At 36.7% G+C, this 14,099-nt stretch overlaps 1 protein-coding gene across 4 annotated transcripts in view; it reads left to right on the forward strand.

Moving 5' to 3' along the window:
• Positions 1 to 14,099, forward strand: part of Rpp25 (ribonuclease P protein subunit Rpp25) — a 366,206-nt gene that overhangs the window by 82,552 nt on the left and 269,555 nt on the right. The window lies entirely within an intron of this gene.

A 14,099-nucleotide genomic window follows, 5' to 3' on the forward strand; every position in this document is an offset into this window, starting at 1 on the left:
TACACACACATCTATATTATGAAACTCATCTAGTAAGCCTATTTTATCTTCATCGCTCTGGGTTAAAACGCAACACGGTGAAGATAGAATTTGAATGCGGGTTAAAATGTTATGTTGCGCAATCTTTGCCATCTAAAACACGGAAAGTGGTATTAGCCGTTTTTCGTGAACCATCAAAAATGTTCCCTGGATTTTGACCAAGAAATTTACCAAATTTTTATTTTTGCACGCTGCAGTGATTCTCTTGGTATCTTTATATTTAGGCCTAAGTTCTTTGGCTTTTGATGTTTTGGAAGTAAAGTGACTTCATCGTCGTTTGCGTTGGAATGTGTGAATCTTCCCCCCCCCCCCCCCCAATTAGTCTGTAGTATCATTACCCACACTGTCAACATGAGAAGATCCACAGTTTACTCATTGTTATAAGGCTCACAAACAATATCTTAGCAGGTCAGAATCTCCATACGTTTTGACTAACGTGGGCTACAGCTTGAATGGAGTGGAATGGAATTTCGGGAGGGGGCACTGCGACCCATCACTGCGACCTTTCGAGATCTAGCTGTTTCCCAAACCCACACCGGCTGACTACACTAAGGTTCGCTGCGTACCCAGGTTTCGAGTAGGCAACCCCACTCGTCCCTAGGCCAGCCTCCTTCGTGCGCCGCCAGCCAGCGTTCGGAGATTGCTATGGAATGATGACGAAATGGAGAAATGTTTACAGAATGAAGTAGATGTCTAATGTGGGGAAACGGGAGAATCCAGAGGAAAACCCCAACTGCGACCTTGTCCGCCACAAGTGTCGTATGGGTTTTCTCAATTAAAAATCCCAGGCCTGACCGGACCTCGAACCCGGAACTCCTGCGTGACAGCCTGAAGGTCTGATCACTCAGCCACCGAAAGGGTCTTAACATACAACTTAGATTGCTGGCTTGAAATCAGAGGATAACAACTTTACTGAGCATGGCTCATCTTATCTGGAGGACAGTTAGTTATGAGAGTTATGACACAAATTTAATATCAAACTCGGTTGTTTTTGAGAGCAACTTTCCAATACTAAGAAAAAAGTTGTATCCCACCTGCTCCTGCTCCTTTCTGTGTAAATGTGTTAGAGAGCCGGATCTATAAATATACAGCTAATCGGAAATAAGATATATTTGTGAGAGTCTCCATACTAAGTACTTTTAGGACAGATGAATTATACTCGATCTTTTTATAAATATGTTTTTTTTTTTTACATTTCTGGTCTTCTCTCCTAGCATTGGCTTAGTTGTAACCCACTTCTGAGGTTGGGGCGCCTGGAAGGCGGAGTTACATTACCCCGATGATGTGATGATTATGATAATGTGGTGCCAGTAGAGGTCTTAAATCTAAACTTAACCTAAATTCCAGGCCATGGACGAACAAGGAATAATCCTCTTTAAGGAAAAATTTCTGTGCTCCAACCCGGGAATCGAACCTGGGACCTCATGAACTATAGCTAGAAGCTCTGACCACAAGACCATGAGGCTGGTCAGTTTTGCATAAATATGTAAAATTCGATAAATTGAAATCTCTATTATGGTAATTGTAAAGTCTATTCAATAGCAATAAATAATAAAGTCAAAAGAAACGTATGGAAACACGCAGAATCGAACCCGGACCTTCTGGCATATTAACCCTCATTGTTATCCGTTCTCACTTGTTGCAAAGATGCTTTATTTGATGAACAATCTTAAACCCTATAACAATGGAGTTTTTTTTATATCTATTACTCGTGTGTATTTGAGTCGATTCTTCACACTTTTCAATTTTGTGTGGGTTTCGATGAAATTTTTCGTTTTCACTTTGCGACTTTCCTAAAAGTTTGCAGCTGTAGGTGAATTTTTTTTTAATGTACTTACTTACTGGCTTTTAAGGAACCCGGAGGTTCATTGCCGCCCTCACATAAGCCCGCCATTGGTCCCTATCCTGAGCAAGATTAATTCAGTCTCTACCATCATATCCTACCTCCCTCAAATCCATTTTAATATTATCTTCCCATCTACGTCTCGGCCTCCCTAAAGGTCTTTTTCCCGCCGGCCTCCCAACTAACACTATATGCATTTCTGGATTCGCCCATACGTGCTACATGTCCTGCCCATCTCAAACGTCTGGATTTTATGTTCCTAATTATGTCAGGTGAAGTATACAATGCGTGCAGCTCTGCGTTGTATAATTTTCTCCATTCTCCTGTAACTTCATCCCTCTTAGCCCCGAATTTTCTGAATGTACTAAATCCGAGAAGCTTATTACTGAACTTTTCTCATGTAGGCCTACAGGAAGAAGATATTTCGATCTTGCGTAGTGTAATTTCTTTAGGTTTTCCCAGTTCTCATTTAGTCACTTTTTATATTTTTTACGAGATAATATACAGAAATGTGCTACTTCCTCAAGGAAACCGTATTGGGAAGTAATGGGTGGCAGGCCCCTAATGGAAATTTCCGGATGAGAAATTATTTGTAAGAAAATAGAAGTACTTGTAAAATAACATTTCTTAGAGATTTCCTTTGAACTAATGCAGTATTCAGGAACCCGGCAATGCGGTTTCCTGCCTTCCTTCCTGGACTCATTTTTGTATTGTCGTTGTGCTTTGAGCATTTACTATACATTGGGAGTTACATATCTATGAGCAATTAAGTGACACTTCTGTTAGCTCCTAGGAGGACTTCTGGTGGGTTTTATATCGTCGTCACTCCTCTACATAAGTTGATCCCCCATAATTATGTGCGCTTTACCCATTGTATACATCGCTGTCGACTTCATTTTCTAAAAGTGGTGTGCGTTGTTGGTGAGCATAGCTGGTTGCAGTTTGTTAGCTTTTGTATGGAGTATTATTTCTGTTTCAAAGAATGCCACAATATCCATTTTCTCTAGGCTTAAGTTCACGGCTTCAAATCCTATCAAGGACACACGAGTGGTGTACTGCAGTGACGTACATTGTCTGAAGCCGCTTGCTGCATAGGTCCACTGTACATCTTCGGTAGTCTAATGGTTATCATGTCATTCTATGTAACTCATACGTACTAACAGAAAGGACATTTTAGCAGCTTCCATTTCAATATAGGCCTATCACAGTCTACTATATAGTCACGAAGCTTGAGTTTTGAGGGTGCTAGAAAAAATAGACTGTGCCGGTACTATTTTGCATTGCCTGTAATGAGCCGATATTAGCGATCCTAGTGGTGAGCAACTATCTAATGTTTGCATATTTACTATGTATTGAGCTTCATGACTGTATATACTAGACTGTGGGCCTATATAGAAACCGTACAATTGCGTGGAACGTTAAAGGGATTGGTGGTTGTGTGATTGTATAAGTTTAGATCATACATGGGCACAATTTTCGGTTACGTGAGGCACTCGATTTGAAATAGTTTGTTTACTAGTAGAGGAGACTGCAGAGTAGGATGGGAAATATAAACTGCTGTGACCTGCGTCACCTTATCGTAATCGCTAAGGCGGTCAGTGGCGAATTATTAGGAAAGCGTTTGGTTAACGTGAGAGACTCGAAAACTTTTATTCAATTTGGCAAATTAATTCGGCAGCATTAATCATAAACCTCTTTACTGTTTCTCCGTAGCTGAGTTGATTTAAATCACAGGCGAGAAATTGCTTAACTAGCCAATAATATTCCATCACGTTGTCTACGTTTTTTTCTTGAATATTCTGGCGTTTCTCAAGATTACTTAATAGATTTGCACGTTCTCGACCTAAAATAATTTCAGAAAATCATATTTCGTTTTCTACGCACATTTGATATTTTTTTTTATAAATTTCTTTTGGAAATAATACGTAAAAACAACATTTAATTCCTCGTAGGCTATCTTTTAATGCAGCGTGTTTAAGGTATAATGTCGTATTTAGTATACTATGCAAATGTTAAGATCATAAATTTTCTTCGGAATAGTACGAAAAATAACATTTAATTTGTCGTACCTTCTAATTCAGCATGTTTTTATGACATAAGGAGTAATGTTGTATATTAAATTTATTAATGCCTAATAGGATTTTCGAGCATAACATACATCGTATGTTCTCCCCTTCTAAAGAGCAAAAAAACTCTTCTTCCCATTTCTCATGACATAATCGTTTTCTAACGCGTACACACTGCTTTGATAATGCCATTATGCCACCACTGATATTGCTTATGAAACTGATATAGAACCTGCCCACGCCTAGGAGCTACGTGAGGGAGGAACGGGGACTGTGAAGATGATGTCACTCAGAGCTATAAGCTCTGTGAAGGTCAGTGAGGCACAAATTTTCAAGTGAGGCCCATCTCTGGTTTAGATGTTATATTTTTTATTTAACGACGCTCGCAACTGCAGAGGTTATATCAGCATCGCCGGATGTGTCGGAATTTTGTCCCGCAGGAGTTCTTTTACATGCTAGTAAATCTACTGACTTGAGCCTGTCTCATTTAAGCATACTTAAATGCCATCGAACTGGCCCGAGATCGAACCCGCAACCTCGAGCATAGAAGGCCAGCGCTACACGAACTGCGCCAACCAGGCCGACTGGATGTAATGGGACATGCAGTGAATGAAGTTAAAAAAACATACACACATTGAAACAATAAAACGTAGTAATATTAATAGTAGCACTTAAATATAAAATCATTATAATGCACATTAAGGAGCTTATATATTGTATAATGAAATACTGACTAAACATGATACGTAATGGGCGTGTGAATAATATTGATAGCACTTGCGTGTTTGCCAGTCCCGGAACTTTGTTAAAAGACATTCATAAACATTATCTGCAGTGCTTGGGAAAAGTGACGTAAGTCAGTTTTCACAAACCTTTTTCGATAATTTATTGACAACTTACACTGGTTTATGTCGATTTGATTTTTTTCTGTATGAATTGTAATGGGAGGAATGCCTGTGTATTTTTTTTTTCCAAGCGAACAGATGTTCCGTAAGTAGTCAATAAATTATCAAAAAAGATTTGTGGAAACTGACTTGTGTCACTTTTCCCGAGCACTACAGATATGTGTTCCGTCTTTATTGTTTTGTAAACAGAACGGGCCGAAATATTATTAGCCTGAGTCATTTCTGAAGGCGGTAGCCTATCACCACCCCGGCACAAACTATCATTTGAGTCAGCCCCATCGTATCTCTGATGTGTCATCCTTCAAACACCCAAGTTTTTCGTCCTTGTTTTGTATTCTCCCACCTGTGGTAAAGTAATTAGCTGTTATCTCCGCCCATTACATCATTGCAGACCAATGGGTGAAGTCACACGAGCAAGTAACGTGCAGCGAGCGAGTGATATCTGTTCGGCTGGGAGTTGTGCCCGCCTACAGGTCATCAGCCTGTTGAGCAGGTCAGCGCGCGCTGTCAGCTGTACTGAGTTATGATTGTGAGATGACCGACTGTAACAGATTGCTTCTAATCTGACCTTACATACCTTAAGCTCTATATAACCTGTCTATATAGAGCTCTAACATACCTTCCTTAGGGTGACAGGCGTTTTCACACCATAGGGGCTATTCCATATGAAATCGATCAGTAAAAAACCTCGCATTTTTTATACTCTAATTTTTTCCCTATTTATACAAGGTGCTGAGGAGAGTGCATTTGCAAAAATATACTATCGAAAGTCAAACGGTTTTCGTATTCTTGAGCGACAAATTTAGCGTATTTTAGAAAAACAAGCCTCTTTCAGCGCTCCGAACTCTGGAACCATTTACTGCAGAACATTGAACGATAGCTCATTTTGAAGCTGGCATTTGGTAGGTTACGATAAGAAGTAATCCTTGTTTTTATTGTACAGGGAGACAGATAATCTGATTTTATTTACTTTTAGGCTTTTTGCCCATTTGTAAAAATGTAAAAAAATATTGAGAAAAAACCTTGCATTATTAAGAGGGATTCGGCATTGTTTGCTTAGTGTCACAGCAGTAAGTTTCGGGGTTATTAAATAAATTATTTTCACACGCCTAGACTTGAAAGGCACAACACAGCACGCACTGGCCGAGAGATGAAGATAAGCGAGCGGTGGACGTCATTTTACTCCTGTGTTTTTGAAAACCTGTGATAAAGCTAGCCCAGCTATGCGCTGCTAGACCAAACATTACGTGTTTGTGTCTCCTGGCCTTGCTTGCCTAGGGTAGCTCCCGCCTCACAATCAGCTGGTTAATTCACGCACGTACTATTTATTTTCTTTATTTGATTTTTTAATATTTTCTTATTAACGTTGCACCAGTAAAAAATACGTGTTTATTTGTACTTTAATGCGGAATCTAACCATATATTTTAAAAATATTTTTTCGTGGGTAAAGGTGTCTTAATTAAGAAAAATCTAAATTTCTCCATTTCCATAAAAAGTAAGAAAAACTGTTTACATGTCAATATAAACTTTAACTTTTCAGCATCAAAATAAACCATGATTTTGATCATTGGGTGAAAGGGTTTCGGAGCCACAACAGTTTAAAGTTGCTAATTTTATGAAAATACGATAAATTAAAATATTTTTAATTTAAACACTATGAAGTTCTGGTGCCTCAAACTTTGCACAAAGCATTGTATTACAGTTGTCAACGGACAGAAAAAGTTTCATTGTATTTAAAAATTGCAATTTTCTCTATATTTCGGTCGATTTGAGATGAAATAGCCCATAGAATTGAACGTAACAGTTCTGCATTACGAGAGAAGCTCTTGAGAGATAGCTTCATATCAGAGAAGTAAAGTAAGAGGACATTGCATATTAGGGGTGGGCCCGGTTTCACACCCTACTGTAGAATTTGTTTAATCTGACATGATAAGGGTTTTACACGACACTTACAATGACCAAAAATGGTCAGGTTTGTCATTTTTTAAAATTTGATGTTTTTTGTACTCTAATTCATAGGTTTAAGATGGCGTTTGTTTCATGTGAGTAGGGTAAACAGTTTTCGAGAAATAAACATTGCAGTGCAACGCTGCAGATTTAAATATCCCAGGTACGCTCAAAGTTCATCCCTTAGGGCCGTATTCATAGACATTCTTAGCGCGGGCTTTCGGTAGATGATCAGCGAACTAACGTTTTTCGTATTCATAAACTAGTGTCAGCGAAATGATATGAATCCTGTTTAGCACGCTCGTAGCGCGGGCTAGCGAAATGTCTATGAATAGCACCCTTATATTCTGGAATATTAATTTTACGATACATTTGCTAAATTTAAACAGTGACAGCTCTAAAACTATTTAACCGTGTGACGTAATTTTTTCTTTCTTTTTATTTTAATTAAACTTTATTTATCAGATTATGGGTTTAACTTCTCAGAAAATAGTCTTAACTTTCTATAAAATTAATAAGCGAAAATTAATAATGAAACACATAACTTTTATAGCAATATGTTCACTTGAAACACTAGTCACGTGAGAAATTTTACTACACGCCCCGCAGTAACTTAGGTCCAGTAATTTAAAGAGAATCATGAATCTATTATGATAGAGCAGTTGAAAAGAATCGCAACATTGACAATTACTTTTTATCGTTACTGGATCCTTTGTGAACAGAACTGATTTCTGTCACTGTAGTTAGCTTAGTTTTCCTGACTATACTGTATAGTATAATTTTCAGAAATATACAGGTGAAACTTTTAATGGTGATTCTTAAGTGTAGAGTCATAGCCTACCTTGGGCCCATAGAGCCTTCTCTTCCATCCTACACGATAATACATAGCCTACAAATACAAACAGTAAATAATGCAAGTTACGTGAAAGTTCAATATAGGATCAACAGGATCAAAAGAGAACACTAAAGAGCACTTATAAGCTTATAACACAAATAAGCTTACAAGAAAAAAAAAGCGGGAAAGAGAGAAATAACACTAATGGGCCTAGTACTTAGTAGGGGAGACTGTTGTACCTTTAGCATAGTGTACCTTTGAACATTTTTTGTTTTTCAATTTTTGCTGCTACCTAGAGGACTCAAACTGAAGTAGATTGTAGAGAAAGCCGCTAAGTAGCTCTGGTCGTAGTTTTGGTTTGATTTACTGCAAAGTGTGATTTCCGTGGACATAAGAAGTTATTTTAGTACCAAAAGTAAACATTTCGTTCATTGATATGTTTTCTAACACAAAACCATATCGTATTTGTTAATATCTTTCAAGTACGGTGTGTTCCCTATCATCTGGTGAGTAATAACATATTTCAATTTCCATGATTTATTCGAATCTCTAGTTTTGGGAGACATATTTGTTTAAAGTGCATCCTCTTGTGCCTTTGAACACAAAATATGTTGTACCATGGAACATATTCCAAAGTACATGATATTATCGGCTTTTGTTTTTCTTTTATTTTAAGATCGTGTCACGAAGTAAGTATGGAGTTAAAGAGGTTCCCGATTGATCCGTATGCCTTGAGGAAAGCTGTTGAAGCAGTTATTGCTCCTTCAGGAAATAAAATCTCAATCAGAGAAGCCTGCTCTGGTTTATGATTGCAAATACATTTTAAATATAATGGTCAGTATTTACAGATTACGTTCCTACCTATATTTCATGTGTTCCAACTTACAAGAGGGTATGTTCCAAGGTACATGAACCTGTTGTGCCTTTGAACACATTACATATCCCGTCATTTTATTTTTTCTATCCTTAATAGATCAGTAAAATAGGAAAATACATACAGAAAGGTGTAAAGGAATCTTCAATAATTATTTCAAGAATTTTTTCATTTAAAACATTTCATTTCTCAAAGTTAAAAAAAATAAAATGTGAAAAGTGTTTAAAGGTACAACAGTCTCCCCTACTAGGTGGTGGTGGTGGTGGTGGTTGGGGCGGTGGCGGCGGGGAGGGGGTGGCGGTGGTAGTAATGTACCTAATAATAATAAGAAAACATAAACAAGTTAAGGGTGAACCGACAGTATGATAGTTATTATATGTATTATGGCTTAAGCCTAAGTAATGCGGCTCCACAGGTGTTCAGCAAGCAATTCCACGAAGAAGAATATGATTATTTAATTTAAACTTGAATTTTGATATTGTCCGCCAGTCTCTGACATGATCAGTCTATGAGGAGCGTGATTTGATGAGAAAAGTTCTTGTTAATGTAGCGACGAACTCTCGTTCCTGCGGACACAGTGCAGTGGTTTGTAGAACAATCGGATGCCGTCCTTGCCCGCGCCGGGTAAGGATCCCAAGGCCTGCGTCATAGCGACGCGACTTGCATCATGCGTGCGACGCGGCCTCGATCCGCGACTGATTGATGTAATTAAAAGATGCGGGGCTCTTCCTTTCATCGATAAGAGTCCGATTTATCGGTGTCTCACAGGCGGCCCTGGTCCGTCAATCAGAGTAGGCCATGACTCCGATCGGTGCAATATCTATTTGTGAATGCTACGACCTGCCATGCCGGCCCCTCTAGGACTAATGCACTGTGCACTTTTTTTCGTATATATAATATGTGTGTGTGTGTATGTTGTCACGGAAAGACGTTTTCAACAGTTGTGGTACAGATTTCTTTTTTGGCACACCTTCTGTGTACAGACTCAGAAGCATGCGCAGTATATTATAACTGGAATTTGGAAAATTCAGGTTGCTCAAATTTTGTTTCTGGGCATGCACAGCAATTTCTACTGAACTGTAGAATGTTTTTTTCTTCACTTTTTCTATCTACCAGTCGTTTCAACCGATAATAATGCACATGAAATCTAATAATTTTAAATTTAATTCTTGTTTCATAAAGTTATCAGTAAAATAGGGTCTAGTTGTTGAAGCAGTTTATTTTTTATATGTACTTACATTTCTTAATAAAATCATTTTTTTATGTAGGCCTACTTACATTTCTTAATAAAATCAGTTTTAAAAGTAGATCTGAAATAGGCTAAATCGAATATATTTATTGATCGGTTGCGATTGATATCGTGTAATATATGGTGTGAAACAATTGAAGGGGTGAGAATGATAATAGTACATTATGCAACGAGCCTATAATGGTGGTAATTAAGTCGCGAGTATGTTTATGAAACGAGCTCAAGCGAGTTTCATAATTTTCATACGAGCGTCTTAATTACCATTATAGTCAAGTTTCATACGACTTTTTATGCTCGACCATATTTCTAACTTGAAATTATTCATAAGTATTCATGTTATTCTTATCTGACTGGGGAGCGGAACTGACCTTGTGCAATATCTCGTAAATTGAGAGATGTGCGCAGACGCCAAAGTATTGATTTTTTCCGAGGAACAGATGTCCACATTGACCTTGATATAATCTAGAGAGTAAACTAAATATTAATATTGATATAACATTGAAATTAAATTAGACATTGAAAAACGAGATGACAAATTGAACTTATTTGAATATTACTTACAATTAACGCTAATTATTATAGTAACAGAACATAACCTTCTGCGACAGTATTGGATTTCCAGCCTCCGTGAATTTTCGCTAATTGTCTTGCGATTGCATATCCGAGCATAATCGATACTTGCAGTTTTATAATGGTACAATCAGTACAATGGAGATTTCTCATTGGCTGAACAACTGAATTATAATGAATAGGTGTACTTTAATGAGATGCATTAAAGGGCTACTACCAGGTGTATAATTACTACATTTCGGCATGGTCGAGCATAAAGTCATAAGCCACACAGACAAAATTTTACAGGACAGCGTATTAAAAGTTCAGAGTCCAATGCTGTTAGGTGCGGAAACATAAGTTCTTCGGCATATATTTACGTCATTTGTTGAATAATTTTTATAATATTTTACTAGTAATTTCTCCATATGCGCAAGAAATGAACTCAAAACACACACACACACACGCACGCACGCACACACGCACACACATCATTTTTGTTAAAAGTGTGGTTTTGGATTGTCTCATTCTCATCCCTTCAATTGACACTCAGCGCATACAGTTTAAAAGTACTCTTCTCGCGGTACAGTATAACAGTGAAATTTTAACACGCTTTCCTAGGATTAAAAAAAATGCTTTTAGGATTGGTTAAGATGGCTATTAATAAATTCATATGACATGTAGCCTCTTAAACTTTACAGTTCTTTTAATTGAAATTGAATATCTTATTTTTTGAGAGATATAAAACCTTTCGTGCATAATGAAGAGAACTAAACGTTATCATGTCATTTGGATGTAATATTAAATAATTATTTTATTTATGTATAACATTTGAATAATAATTGAATGCAATAAGCTGTAGTCAAAATAGTAATTTGTAGGATAACATCATAAAGATTTTCACTATTACAGTGAATGGGAAAACATGTATTTTCATCGTCACAACGATTGTTTTTAATTTCTATATTTTTACAAATTTTTATACATAATTCTTAATTCATCATCTTTATTTCCACAATATAACATTTCGCATACAAATTATTAAAGGAACTAACTTGTTCCACTTATAGACTAGGTACTTTGAAAGTATTTAGCATTAGTATTTATTTATTTAACCTGGTAGAGGTAAGGCCATAAGGCCTTCTTTTTCCCTTACCAGGGGATTACAACTAGAATACGAAGAATACAATAGCTCAGTTGTCAGAGCGCTGGTACGTTCAACCAGAGGTTCCGGGATCGATACCCGGCCCCAGAACAATTTTTCTCTTGAAATTATTCAAATTTGCTTTACAGGAAGCTTTACCTGAAAGATTAGATTTGCACAATTACAATTAATATTAAATTTACAATTACAATAAAAATCAAAGTATAGAAAGATTACCTGATTAATAAAGACTAGACAATTTATTGTAGAAGTCAAGAACAAAGAAAGATTTTTTTTTCAGTGAAGTACAAATTAAATCTAGAATAATACAATTATATTGTGATGAAATTACCGGATATTGAAATATTTTGTGCTAAAATAGGCCTAAGATAGGCTAACTATTTTACAAGGAGGACTGTCTGAACGAGTCTCAATTACTGACCAAGTGCCTAGTAAGTTTGGGTTTGAATTCAATTTCATTTTGACAGTCCGTCATGCTAGCAGGTAGCGAATTCCAGAGTCTTGGTAGGGCTAATGTGAAAGAGGATGAGTATGAGGAAGTGCGATGGGATGATATTGTTATAGTATTGTTTCATGGCGAGAGCGTGTGCTCAGATTATGTTGGGAAGAAAGGCAAGTGAAGCGAGACGACAGGTACGAAGGAATAGAAAGGGACTTTAACATTTGTGTTGAGATATAGAAGTGACATTTTCTTCGCAATAACAACTAAAACAGGGAGCCTACTTAGAAGTTTATCTTCCGTATCACAAACTATGAAAGTTTTGCCTCAAAGTTCTGCAGGCATACACACATTGCTGTCGATATTGTAAGCTTCCTGCCTACAGTACGAACGTCAGAAAAATCTTCGCGTCCTGATCTTTGCCCGTCCAAGGCTTTTGTCCTCTGCTGTTGTCATAGTTAACACAAATGCGTTTGTCATTTAGGAAAACACATTACGAGTTTTGTGCTTTCTGTCATCTACAGAAGTTGCGGTGATTCCTCACCTGTGGTCCGTGGGTGTCCGTCACATGGTTCATGATCGCTGTTAAAAAGTTGACTGGTTAGTTTCCATTGTCGCTAGTTATAATCATAATCTTTCAGAATGTTTTTAGTCTAGAAGTTTAGAAGTACACTTGTGAGGTTGTATTGTATTGTAGTGTATTTATTAACATTGCTTCACAGCTAGAATATGGAACATGTCAAAAAACTTAATACTATTATAAAATCTTAATTTATAGTTACAGTTTAGATGAAATACAGTATGTACAGACGAGATTTACAATATAGTCTACTAGTACAACACAAAGTTTTAGTATCAATTTCATGAAATGTTATTGAATGTCATGAATTCACCTACAGAATAGAAGGCGTGAGAAATTAGGTACTTCTTTAATTTGGCCCTAAATAATTTTATGTTTTGAGTTTCATTTTTTATATCGATAGGGAGGCTATTAAAAGTTTTTACTGGCATATAATGCACTCCTTTTTGATAGCACGATAGACTTGCCGATGGAGTATGAAAGTCATTTTTTTGACGTGTATTTATGCTATGAACTGTTGAATTAGTTACAAAGTTTTCACGATTACATACGAGGAAGATTATTAATGAAAAGATATACTGACAAGCCTTGGCATTATTTGTAGTTTTTTGAAAATAGTCCTACACGATTCCCTAGATTTGGCACCTACTATTATTCTAATTACTCTTTTTTGTAATAGAAATATACTCCATTTTGAATCTTGCGTACACTACTTTTAACACTTGAATATAATTAATTGATTAACTAGTGGATTTGTGTTAATTATGTAAGATTTGTGCGGCTTACACAAACAAATAAATACGACCATACAGGTGTATACAAACTCACATGTAATAGTTGCGATAAGTTCTACATAAGACAGACAGGCAGATCATTCCAAACACGCCACAAAGAACACATTAAAGCAATAACCAGAAGACACAATACATCTACATACGCCGATCACATAACCAATGCTAACCATACATACAATAACATAAATACGGACATGGAAATCCTACACATACAACCCAAGAACCAAAAACTCAACACATTAGAACAATACGAAATATACAAAGACAGTAAAACACATCCCGATCAAATTCTCAACACACAGATCAATTTCAGTACACACACACTATTTGACTCCACTCTTCAACACCTTTCAACAATCAAACACACCCACATAACAGGCAGAGAAGTTCGAGATGACGCCGAGATCTAGTAGGCTCTGAGGATGGTGCGTGAAGCACTGAAACAGCTGTAAGCCGCACAAATCTTACATAATTAACACGAGAAAGTCCGCTAGTTAATCAATTAATTAGAAATATACTGTTAATATCTGTGGAATTTCCCCAGAATATTATTCCAAAACTCATTACCGAGTTGAAGTATGCAAAATATATTGTTTTTAAGGTATTAATATTTACTACCTTTTGCATAGGTCTAATAGCAAAACAAGCTGAATTTAGTTTGGGGGTAATTTCTTTAATGTGATTTTTCCAATTTAACACATTATCGATTTTTAAGCCAAGAAATTTTGTAGCCAAGAAATTTGTAAAGTATAAGACAGAATTCAATATACTGTACCCGTTGAAAAATGATAAGATGACATTTATGAATGGTAG

This window comes from Periplaneta americana, chromosome 6, assembly GCF_040183065.1.
Source record: "Periplaneta americana isolate PAMFEO1 chromosome 6, P.americana_PAMFEO1_priV1, whole genome shotgun sequence".
In the NCBI taxonomy this organism is placed as follows: Eukaryota; Metazoa; Arthropoda; class Insecta; order Blattodea; family Blattidae; genus Periplaneta; species Periplaneta americana.